The sequence below is a fragment of the Triticum dicoccoides genome, chromosome 4A, assembly GCF_002162155.2.
Source record: "Triticum dicoccoides isolate Atlit2015 ecotype Zavitan chromosome 4A, WEW_v2.0, whole genome shotgun sequence".
Taxonomy (NCBI): domain Eukaryota; kingdom Viridiplantae; phylum Streptophyta; class Magnoliopsida; order Poales; family Poaceae; genus Triticum; species Triticum dicoccoides.
This window is the reverse complement of record NC_041386.1, coordinates 649,970,738-649,983,580: the sequence shown is the minus strand read 5'-3', so window position 1 is coordinate 649,983,580 and position 12,843 is coordinate 649,970,738.

The window sequence follows — 12,843 nt, the reverse complement described above, 5'->3', positions numbered from 1 at the left end:
ATTGATCTATCAAGTGATGAAGATCTTGCAGATGACGCTCTTGAGTAACTCATCAAGAGCAAAGAAGAAGCAGAAATCTTCAATGATCTGCTGCTCTTTGATGTAACAATCATCCACAACTTCATTAATGAGTGGTTTGACACACCAAACATCAGCTTCGACGATCTCCAACTACCAATTGGCCTCAGTGTCGCCTTCCATGGCGCCATTGCTTCAGAGTTAGCCATAGCCCAGCGCATTGTTGAACTGAAGCAGAAGATTGACTTTGAGAAATCTCAGTTCAAGAAGCATATGGCCAAGCTCAGCGTGCAAGACATGAAGAACTTCAAGATTATGCTGCACGAGCTCAAGGAAGCCTTTCTAAAGAAACGTGCAGAAGCTCAGGGTTCTCGTGAGCGCATGAAGGTCCTGACTGATAGGTGTGTGCAAGCCTACAATGAGGCTGAGAAGTGCAAGGCCCTTGGGCGTCCTGGCATCGACCCCAGGATGGCTGCCAAGAAGACGAAGAAGCCCGCTATGGCTGAACCCGAAGCACCAAGGCAGGAAGCAGATCCCCTTGTCTTCCCAACTAGCATGACTGGCCCGAAGCCAAAGGCCAGGTCAACCGCTTCAGAACTGAAGAAGACCAGGACTGCTGAGGCTGAAGCAAGGAAGAGAAAACATCCTGAAGCCTCTGCTACTGCCCCCGCCAAGAAGAAAAGAAAGACCAAGAAGGAACGGGCTGCTCCCACAAAGCCCTTGATTGTTGAACCCATTTCCATGATTCACCCTGACACCGATCCACAAGAACGTCAACTGACTGTCCATGAGCCTGCTTTCACAGAGGCTCCTGAAGCTGAAGACTTTCCAGCAGCTGATCCCATCGCTGCTGAAGACATTGGTCACCATGACCATGTTGAAGATGATGCAGCCCTTTCTCAGCTAGAGCACCAACAGGTATCATCTCCTGTGCTCACGCACAGCGAACTCATCAGCATTGGTCGTCCACTGACGCCAATTGCACAGAATGCTTCATGGGCGGATCGCCCACACGAGGAAGAAGACTTTGAGACCCAGCCAACAGCAACTCCATAGGCGTCACCCGCGTTGCGCAGGCTTCGCAAAGGTCCAAGGCCTCAAGTCTCTGCTGAAGACAATCCGGCTGCATCAGCCGCTGAAGAAGAAGTCCCACAAGTTGCCACTCCCCTGTCCCACCAAGAAGCGGTTCTCGAGGAGAACGTGATCGTGACCGACCCTCCTGCTCGTCAAGTGGAGGTTGAACATCTTGAGGCTGCCACCACCAACACCACTGAAGCCACTGACGCTGTCATGACTGAAGCTAATGTGAAGCCCTCACCAACAAAAGCACCAGAAGTCAGTGAAGCCACTGATCCCGTCGCTTCTGTTCCTGCGTCTGCTGCCGGTCCCCAGTTCGACTATCATGTTGAGCACAGGCCTCAGGTACAGAAGCCAATCCCAAGATTGCCAAGGTTCCCATGTCCTGCATCAGCACCTGGCTCCTTCAATATCAATGGCTTCAGAGCAGACAACACATTCTTCAATAGCTCCAGGAACCCCTACTCAAGGGAAAGAATATCATCTGATCGGTTCTGGAGTTATCCGCAGCGAAGCTATTACTCATGCGTTCTTTACCACAAAGGTCGCATTTTCCCACACAAGCGCCTTGACATTGAAGCAATAGCTGGTCTGCCCTGTCTGGAAGAAGCTCTGGATTGCTTCAAAGAGGTTGGACTGCTGCCGTTCCTCACTGACCAAGAGCATTGGAATGAAGAGTTGCTGCTCCAATTCTATGCCACACTTCACATCCGCGGGTATAGCAGAGATCCGAAGACTTGGGTCCTGGAGTGGATGACAGGAAACGTTCATCACGAAGCCAAAGCCTTTGACATCATTGAGCTCACTGGTTTGCCCACTCCTGACGATCTCTACGAGCATGGCTGTCAGCTTCATAGTGAAGCTATTGAGAGCATCTTTCAGAAGACTGAACCTAATATGAATCAGATGCTCAGTATGATGAAGCCATTGCCCCAAGATGATGCTTATCCCACGGAGTTCTTCGTTGAAGACCTTAAGTATCTGCCAAGAACCATTTATCACATCATAAGGCGAACTCTCTGGCCAATCAAAGGACATTCTCTCCATGCCAAGCTGGAAGGTGCAATGAAGACTTTGGTCTTCTATATTCTTCATGGAAAATGCTTCAATACACAGAATTTCTTCATTCACCAACTTGCTGCATCTGGCTCTGATCTGTTTGGTTTGAAGTTCTATGACCCTTGGGTAATGCGGCTGATCAAACTTCACTCCGCTATCTCATATCAACCCTCTGCCTGCAATCATCGGATCTTTTTTCCTGATGTGGATATGTCTATTGAAGCCATCTATCCTGAGCCTGCCAAGGAACCTCTAAGTCTTCATAATGCAGAGCATCAAAGTTTTTCTCAGAACGTTGAAGGCGTTGAAGCCGTAACTCGTGTGTATCCTTTGGCTGGCACTACACGTGCACCGCATCCTGCTCTCACTGAAGCCACTGATAGCACCATTGCCCAACGACCCAAGAAGTGCACTCGTGTTCTCAATGACCGAGAGCTTCTGGTGGCTCTTCATCAGAAACAGGATAGGCATCATGACTGGCTGAAGCGTCAAATGCAAAGCCTCTTGGTGGATGTTAATCGCATTCGCAATCTTGCCGCCAAGAATGCCTTTGTTGCTCATGAAACCTCTCGACGCACATGGAAAGGGCTGACGCTGCTGTGTTTTGAAAATGATCTTCAAGAGGATGGCTTCTCTGAGCGATTCAAGTTTGACTCCACACCTCCTCGAAGGGCAGTGCTGCGATGAACTCCATCTCTTGAAGACTCTGAGTTCTCTTCCTCTGCTGCAACTGTGAATGCCAGAGTGATCGAGGATGAAGACGATGCTACTTCACCGCCACCTCCTTCAGCACGCTTCGACTCTGATCCAAACTCTTCTGCACCACCAAACACCACCAACGACCCTGCTGCTTCACCTACTCTTCATGGGAACGAGTAGATGCTCTATGTCTTCAAACCTTTTTGGTCCTTACTGACAAAAGGGGGAGAAGCATATGAGTTTGATAGTCTTCAAGCAGGTCCATATGGGCGGGCGCTTTATATTTTGCTTCGTGCTTACAACTCTCGTTTTGCTACATTTGGTTCTTTGAGTTGTAACACTTAAACTCGATGGTCGTCTGCTACTTATTTGCCACCTTGTGTTGCGATGATAAATTTCGCATGTGCGACGATAAATTCCGCACTTAGATCATTCTGCAGACGTCCATTTTCCATTATGCATGTCATTATCTTCACATACTTTCTCATGCATAGTGGATTGTCATCATAAGTTGAAGTGGATCTCCACAAGTACAACCTGCCATGTGCATTTGCATTCCAAAAGCAAATTACTTATATGCACATCTTCAGGGGGAGCCCTTGCAACTTATGAAGACAATTCCTTATCCTTTACAATTTCACAGACTATATGTTGGGTTTCGTAGTAATTTCAAAAATTTTCCTACGCACACGCAAGATCATGTGATGCATAGCAACGAGGGGGAGAGTATTGTCTACATACCCTACGCAGACCGACTGCGGAAGCGATGACACGACGTAGAGGAAGTAGTCGTACGTCTTCACGATCCAACCGATCAAGCACCGAAACTACGGCACCTCCGAGTTCGAGCACACGTTCAGCTCGATGACGATCCCCGGACTCCGATCCAGCAAAGTGTCGGGGAAGAGTTTCGTCAGCACGACGGCGTGGTGACGATCTTGATGAACTACAGCATCAGGGCTTCGCCTAAACTCCGCTACAGTATTATCGAGGAATATGGTGGCAGGGGGCACTGCACACGGCTAAGGAACAGATCACGTGGATCAACTTGTGTCTTGGGTGTCCCCTTGCCTCCGTATATAAAGGATCCAAGGGGGGGGGTGCGGCCGGCCCTAGAGGAGGCGCGCAGGAGGAGTCCTACTCCTACCAGGAGTAGGACTCCCCCCCCCAATCCTTGTCCAACTAGGAGAGGTGGAGGGAGAGAAGGAAAAGGGGGGGGGCGCCGCCCCTCCCTCCTTGTCCAATTCGGACTAGGGGGAGAGGGGGCACGCGGCCTACTGTGGCAGCCCCTTCCTCTTCTCCACATTAGGCCCATAAGGCCCATTAACCCCCCGGGGGGTTCCGGTAACCCCCCCGGTGCTCCGGTTTTATCCGATACTCTTCCGGAACCCTTCCGGTGTCCGAATATAGTCATCCAATATATCAATCTTTACGTCTCGACCATTTCGAGACTCCTCGTCATGTCCGTGATCACATCCGGGACTCCGAACAACCTTCGGTACATCAAAATGCATAAACTCATAATATAACTGTCATCGTAACCTTAAGCGTGCGGACCCTACGGGTTCGAGAACAATGTAGACATGACCGAGACACGTCTCCGGTCAATAACCAATAGCGGGACCTGGATGCCCATATTGGCTCCTACATATTCAACGAAGATCTTTATCGGTCAGACCGCATAACAACATACGTTGTTCCCTTTGTCATCGGTATGTTACTTGCCCGAGATTCGATCGTCGGTATCCAATACCTAGTTCAATCTCGTTACTGGCAAGTCTCTTTACTCGTTCCGTAATACATCATCTCACAACTAACATATTAGTTGTAATGCTTGCAAGGCTTATGTGATGTGTATTACCGAGAGGGCCCAGAGATACCTCTCCGACAATCGGAGTGACAAATCCTAATCTCGAAATACGCCAACCCAACATCGACCATTGGAGACACCTGTAGTACTCCTTTATAATCACCCAGTTATGTTGTGACGTTTGGTAGTACCCAAAGTGTTCCTCCGGTAAACGGGAGTTGCATAATCTCATAGTCATAGGAACATGTATAAGTCATGAAGAAAGCAATAGCAACATACTAAACGATCGGGTGCTAAGCTAATGGAATGGGTCATGTCAATCAGATCATTCTACTAATGATGTGACCTCGTTAATCAAATAACAACTCATTGTTCATGGTTAGGAAACATAACCATCTTTGATTAACGAGCTAGTCAAGTAGAGACATACTAGTGACACTATGTTTGTCTATGTATTCACACATGTATTATGTTTCCGGTAAATACAATTCTAGCATGAATAATAAACATTTATCATGATTATAAGGAAATAAATAATAACTTTATTATTGCCTCTAGGGCATATTTCCTTCAGTCTCCCACTTGCACTAGAGTCAATAATCTAGATCACATCACAATGTGATTAATATCGATAGTTCACATCATCATGTGATTAACACCCATAGTTCACATCGCCATGTGACCAACACCCAAAGGGTTTACTAGATTCAGTAATCTAGTTCACATCGCTATGTGATTAACACCCAAAGAGTACTAAGGTGTGATCATGTTTTGCTTGTGAGAGAATCTTAGTCAACAGGTCTTTCACATTCAGATCCGTTATGTATTTTGCAATTTTCTATGTCTACAATGCTCTACACGGAGCTACTCTAGCTAATTGCTCCCACTTTCAATATGTATCTAGATCGAGAGTTAGAGTCATCCAGATCGGTGTCAAAACTTGCATCGACGTAACCCTTTACAACGAACCTTTTGTCACTTCCATAATCGAGAAACATATCCTTATTCCACTAAGGATAATTTTGACCGCTGTCCAGTGATCTACTCCTAGATTACTATTGTACTCCCTTGCTAAACTCAGTGTAGGGTATACAATAGATCTGGTACACAGCATGGCATACTTTATAGAACCTATGGCCAAGGCATAGGGAATGACTTTCATTCTCTTTCTATCTTCTGCCGTGGTCGGGTTTTGAGTCTTACTCAATTTCACACCTTGTAACACAGGCAAGAACTCTTTCTTTGACTGTTCCATTTTGAACTACTTCAAAATCTTGTCAAGGTATGTACTCATTGAAAAAAAAACTTATCAAGCGTCTTGATCTATCTCTATAGATCTTGATGCTCAATATGTAAGCAGCTTTACCGAGGTCTTTCTTTGAAAAACTCCTTTCAAAACACTCCTTTATGCTTTGCAGAATAATTCTACATTATTTCCGATCTACAATATGTCATACACATATACTTATCAGAAATGATGTAGTGCTCCCACTCACTTTCTAGTAAATACAGGCTTCACTGCAAGTCTATATAAACTATATGCTTTGATCAACTTATCAAAGCGTATATTCCAACTCCGAGATGCTTGCACCAGTCCATAGATGGATTGCTGGAGCTTGCGTATTTTGTCAGCACCTTTAGGATCGACAAAACCTCTTGGTTGCATCACATACAACTCTTCTTTAATAACTCCATTAAGGAATGCAGTTTTGTTTATCCATTTGCCAGATTTCATAAAATGTGGCAATTGCTAACATGATTCGGACAGACTTTTAAGCATCGATACGAGTGAGAAAATCTCATTGTATTCAACATCTTGAACTTTGTCAAAAACCTTTTTCGACAAGTCTAGCTTTGTAGATAGTAACACTACTATCAGCGTCCGTATTCCTCTTGAAGATCCATTTATTTTCTATGGCTTGCCGATCATCGGGCAATTCCACCAAAGTCCACACTTTGTTCTCATACATGGATCTCATCTCAGATTTCATGGCCTCAAGCCATTTCGCGGAATCTGGGCTCATCATCGCTTCCTCATAGTTCGTAGGTTCATCATGGTCTAGTTACATGACTTCCAGAACAGGATTACCGTACCACTCTGGTGCGGATCTCACTCTGGTTTACCTACGAGATTCGGTAGTAACTTGATCTGAAGTTACATGATCATCATCATTAGCTTCCTCACTAATTGGTGTAGTAGTCACAGGAACAGATTTCTGTGATCAATTACTTTCCAAGTTCTACTTTCCTCCCACTCACTTATTTCGAGAGAAACTCCTTCTCTAGAAAGGATCCATTTATTAGCAACGAATGTTTTGCCTTCGGATCTGTGATAGAAGGTGTACCCAACAATTTCCTTTGGGTATTCTATGAAGACGCACTTCTCTGATTTGGGTTTGAGCTTATCTGGATGAAACTTTTTTACATAAGCATCGCAGCCCCAAACTTTAAGAAACGACAACTTTGGTTTCTTGCTAAACCATAGTTCATATAGTGTCGTCTCAACAGATTTAGATGGTGCCCTATTTAACGTGAATGCAGCTATCTCTAATGCATGATCCCAAAACGATATTGGTAAATCGGTAAGAAACATCATAGATTGTACTATATCCAATAAAGTACGGTTATGACGTTCGGACACACCATTATGATGTGGTGTTCTAGGTGGCATGAATTTGTGAAACTATTCCACATTGTTTTAATTGAAGACCAAACTCGTAACTCAAATATTTGTCTCTGCGATCAGATCGTAGAAACTTTATTTTTCTTGTTACGATGATTTCCACTTCACTCTGAAATTCTCTGAACCTTTCAACTATTTCAGACTTATGTTTCATCAAGTAGATATACCCATATCTGCTTAAATCATTTGTGAAGGTCAGAAAATAACGATACCCGCCGCAAGCCTTAACACTCATCGGATCGCATACATCAGTATGTATTATTTCCAATGAGTCAGTTGCTCGCTCCACTGTTCCGGAGAACGGAGTCTTAGTCATCTTGCCCATGAGGCATGGTTCGCAAGAATCAAGTGATTCATAATCAAGTGATTCTAAAATCCCATCAGCATGGGGTTTCTTCATGCGCTTTACACTGATATGACCCAAACGGCAGTGCCACAAATAAGTTGCACTATCATTATTAACTTTGCATCTTTTTGGCCTCAATATTATGAATATGTGTATCACTACGATCGAGATCCAACAAACTATTTTCATTGGGTGTATGACCATTGAAGGTTTTATTCATGTAAACAGAACAACAATTATTCTCTGATTTTAAATGAATAACCGTATTGCAATAAACATGATCAAATCATATTCATGCTCAACGCAAACGCTAAATAACATTTATTTAGGTTTGACACTTATCCCGAAAGTATAGGGAGTGTGCGATGATGATCATATCAATCTTGGAACTACTTCCAACACTCATCGTCACTTTCCCTTCAACTAGTCTCTGTTTATTCTGTAACTCCTGTTTTGAGTTACTAATCTTAGCAACCGAACAAGTATCAAATACTCAGGGGCTACTATAAACACTAGTAAGGCACACATCAATAACCTGTATATCAAATATACCCTTGTTCATTTTGCCATCCTTCTTACCCACCAAATATTCAGGGCATTTCCGTTTCCAGTGACCATTCCCTTTGCAGTGTAAGCACTCAGTTTCAGGCTTTGGTTCAGCTTTGGGCTTCTTCATGGGAGTGACAACTTGCTTGTCTTTCCAGTTGAAGTTCCCTTTTCTTTCCCTTTGCCCTTTTCTTGAAACTAGTGATCTTGTCAACCATCAACACTTGATGCTCTTTCTTGATTTCTACCTTCATCGATTTCAACATCACGAAGAGCTCGGGAATCATTTTCATCATCCCTTGCATACTATAGTTCATCATGAAGTTCTACTAACTTGGTGATGGTGACTAGAGAATTCTGTCAATCACTATCTTATCTGGAAGATTAACTCCCACTTGATTCAAGCGATTGTAGTACCCAGACAATCTGAGCACATGCTCACTAGTTGAGCGATTCTCCTCCATCTTTTAGCTATAGAACTTGTTGGAGACTTCATATCTCTCAACTCGGGTATTTGCTTGAAATATTAACTTCAACTCCTGGAACATCTCATATGGTCCATGATGTTCAAAAACATCTTTCAAGTCCCGATTCTAAGCCATAAAGCATGGTGCACAAAACTATCAAGTAGTCATCATATTGAGCTAGCCAAACGTTCATAACGTCTGCATCTGCTCCTGCAATAGGTCTGTCACCTAGCGGTGCATTAAGGATATAATTCTTCTGTGCAGCAATGAGGATGAACCTCAGATCACGGATCCAATCCGCATCATTGCTACTAACATTTTCAACACAATTTTCTCTAGGAACATATCAAAATAAACATATGAAAGCAACAACGCAAGCTATTGGTCTTACAACATAATTTGCAAAATACTACCAGGACTAAGTTCATGATAAATTTAAGTTCAATTAATCATATTACTTAAGAACTCCCACTTAGACAGACATCTCTCTAGTCATCTAAGTGATCACGTGATCCAAATCAACTAAACCATAACCGATCATCACGTGAGATGGAGTAGTTTTCAATGGTGAACATCGTTATGTTGATCATATCTACTATATGATTCACGCTCGACCTTTCGGTCTCCGTGTTCCGAGGCCATATCTGCATATGCTAGGCTCGTCAAGTTTAACCTGAGTATTCTGCGTGTGCAAAACTGGCTTGCACCCGTTGTAGATGGACGTAGAGCTTATCACACCCGATCATCACGTGGTGTCTGGGCACGACGAACTTTGGCAACGGTGCATACTCAGGGAGAACACTTCTTGATAATTTAGTGAGAGATCATCTTATAATGCTACCGTCAATCAAAGCAAGATAAGATGCATAAAAAGATAAACATCACATGCAATCAATATAAGTGATATGATATGGCCATCATCATCTTGTGCTTGTGATCTCCATCTCCGAAGCACCGTCATGATCACCATCGTCACCGGCGCGACACCTTGATCTCCATCGTAGCATCGTTGTCGTCTCGCCAATCTTTATGCTTCCACGACTATCACTACCGTTTAGTAATAAAGTAAAGCATTACATCGCGATTGCATTGCATACAATAAAGCGACAACCATATGGCTCTTGCCAGTTGCCGATAACTCGGTTACAAAACATGATCATCTCATACAATAAAATTCAGCATCATGCCTTGACCATATCACATCACAACATGCCCTGCAAAAACAAGTTAGACGTTCTCTACTTTGTTGTTGCATGTTTTACGTGGCTGCTACGGGCTTAAGTAAGAACCAATCTCACCTACGCATCAAAACCCACAACGATAGTTTGTCAAATAGACTCCGTTTTAACCTTCGCAAGGACCGGGCGTAGCCATACTTGGTTCAACTAAAGTTGGAGAGGCAGTCGCCCGCAAGCCATCTCTGTGCAAAGCACGTCGAGGGAACCGGTCTCGCATAAGCGTACGCGTAAGGTTGGTCCGGGTCGTCTCGTCCAACAATACCGCCGAACCAAAGTATGACATGCTGGTAGGCAGTATGACTTGTATCGTCCACAACTCACTTGTGTTCTACTCGTGCAAATAACATCAACATAAATAACCTAGGCTCGAATGCCACTGTTGGGTTTCGTAGTAATTTCAAAAAAATTCCTACGCACACGCAAGATCATGTGATGCATAGCAACGAGGGGGAGAGTATTGTCTACGTACCCTACGCAGACCGACTGCGGAAGCGATGACACGACGTAGAGGAAGTAGTCGTACGTCTTCACGATCCAACCGATCAAGCACCGAAACTACGGCACCTCCGAGTTCGAGCACACGTTCAGCTCGATGATGATCCCCGGACTCCGATCCAGCAAAGTGTCGGGGAAGAGTTTCGTCAGCACGACGGCGTGGTGACGATCTTGATGAACTACAGCAGCAGGGCTTCGCCTAAACTCCGCTACAGTATTATCGAGGAATATGGTGGCAGGGGGCACCGCACACGGCTAAGGAACAGATCACGTGGATCAACTTGTGTCTTGGGTGTCCCCTTGCCTCCGTATATAAAGGATCCAAGGGGGGGTGCGGCCGGCCCTAGAGGAGGCGCGCAGGAGGAGTCCTACTCCTACCGGGAGTAGGACTCCCCCCCCCAATCCTTGTCCAACTAGGAGAGGTGGAGGGAGAGAAGGAAAAGGGGGGGGGGCGCCGCCCCTCCCTCCTTGTCCAATTCGGACTAGGGGGAGAGGGGGCACGCGGCCTGCTGTGGCAGCCCCTTCCTCTTCTCCACATTAGGCCCATAAGGCCCATTAACCCCCCGGGGGGTTCCGGTAACCCCCCGGTGCTCCGGTTTTATCCGATACTCTTCCGGAACCCTTCCGGTGTCCGAATATAGTCATCCAATATATCAATCTTTACGTCTCGACCATTTCGAGACTCCTCGTCATGTCCGTGATCACATCCGGGACTCCGAACAACCTTCGGTACATCAAAATGCATAAACTCATAATATAACTGTCATCGTAACCTTAAGCGTGCGGACCCTACGGGTTCGGGAACAATGTAGACATGACCGAGACACGTCTCCGGTCAATAACCAATAGCGGGACCTGGATGCCCATATTGGCTCCTACATATTCAACGAAGATCTTTATCGGTCAGACCGCATAACAACATACGTTGTTCCCTTTGTCATCGGTATGTTACTTGCCCGAGATTCGATCGTCGGTATTCAATACCTAGTTCAATCTCGTTACCGGCAAGTCTCTTTACTCGTTCCGTAATACATCATCTCACAACTAACATATTAGTTGTAATGCTTGTAAGGCTTATGTGATGTGTATTACCGAGAGGGCCCAGAGATACCTCTCCGACAATCGGAGTGACAAATCCTAATCTCGAAATACGCCAACCCAACATCGACCATTGGAGACACCTGTAGTACTCCTTTATAATCACCCAGTTACGTTGTGACGTTTGGTAGTACCCAAAGTGTTCCTCCGGTAAACGGGAGTTGCATAATCTCATAGTCATAGGAACATGTATAAGTCATGAAGAAAGCAATAGCAACATACTAAACGATCGGGTGCTAAGCTAATGGAATGGGTCATGTCAATCAGATCATTCTACTAATGATGTGACCTCGTTAATCAAATAACAACTCATTGTTCATGGTTAGGAAACATAACCATCTTTGATTAACGAGCTAGTCAAGTAGAGGCATACTAGTGACACTATGTTTGTCTATGTATTCACACATGTATTATGTTTCCGGTAAATACAATTCTAGCATGAATAATAAACATTTATCATGATTATAAGGAAATAAATAATAACTTTATTATTGCCTCTAGGGCATATTTCCTTCACTATATTCCCTGTTGAAAACTTTAACTAGTTTGTCATCAATCACCAAAAAGGGGGAGATTGTAAGTGCATCTAGTGCCACCCCTAGTTGGTTTTGGAGTATTGACGACAAACCTAGTTGAGGGACTAATGTGTTTGTGAGAATTGCAGGATAACACAGGTAGAAGTCCCTCATTGATTCGGTTTTCCTACCAGAGATGACCCCTAAAAATGTATGAAGACATTGAAGTCAAAAGTGGTATATGAAGATATTCACATTGAAGACTATGACAAGAGAAGACATCGCATGAAGCCTATGGAGCTCGAAGACTTAGATCTTTCGTAGTTCTTTTTCTTCCTCTTTGTTGAGTCATAGGAACCACCGTACTGTTAAGTGGGGTCCAAGAGAACCAGTCAGAATGACTGAAGTGATGCTTAAACAAAACCTATGTCTTCGAGTGAAGACTTTGAGAGCGAATCTTGTCCAGAGTCGGACAAGTCAGCTTTGCTTGTAGCCCAAGTAAAGTTGTTGTGTGAGTTTGAAATCTGACCGTTGGAACACGTGTCAGTTCCTTAGTGACCAAGGGTCATTTCGGATAAATCAGTTCGGGTTGCCAAGTGGCTATAAATAGCCCACCCCCTACAACCATAAACGGTTGGCTGCTCAGATTCAGAGTACGGCTTTTGTCGTTTGAGAGCAACCCACCTCGAAGCCTTTGAGAGAGAATTCCTTGCGAGGATAAAGCCCTAACCACCCAGAGCCAAAGAGAATTAGGCATCACTTAAGTCTTCTTGTTTGTGTGATCTGAAGACT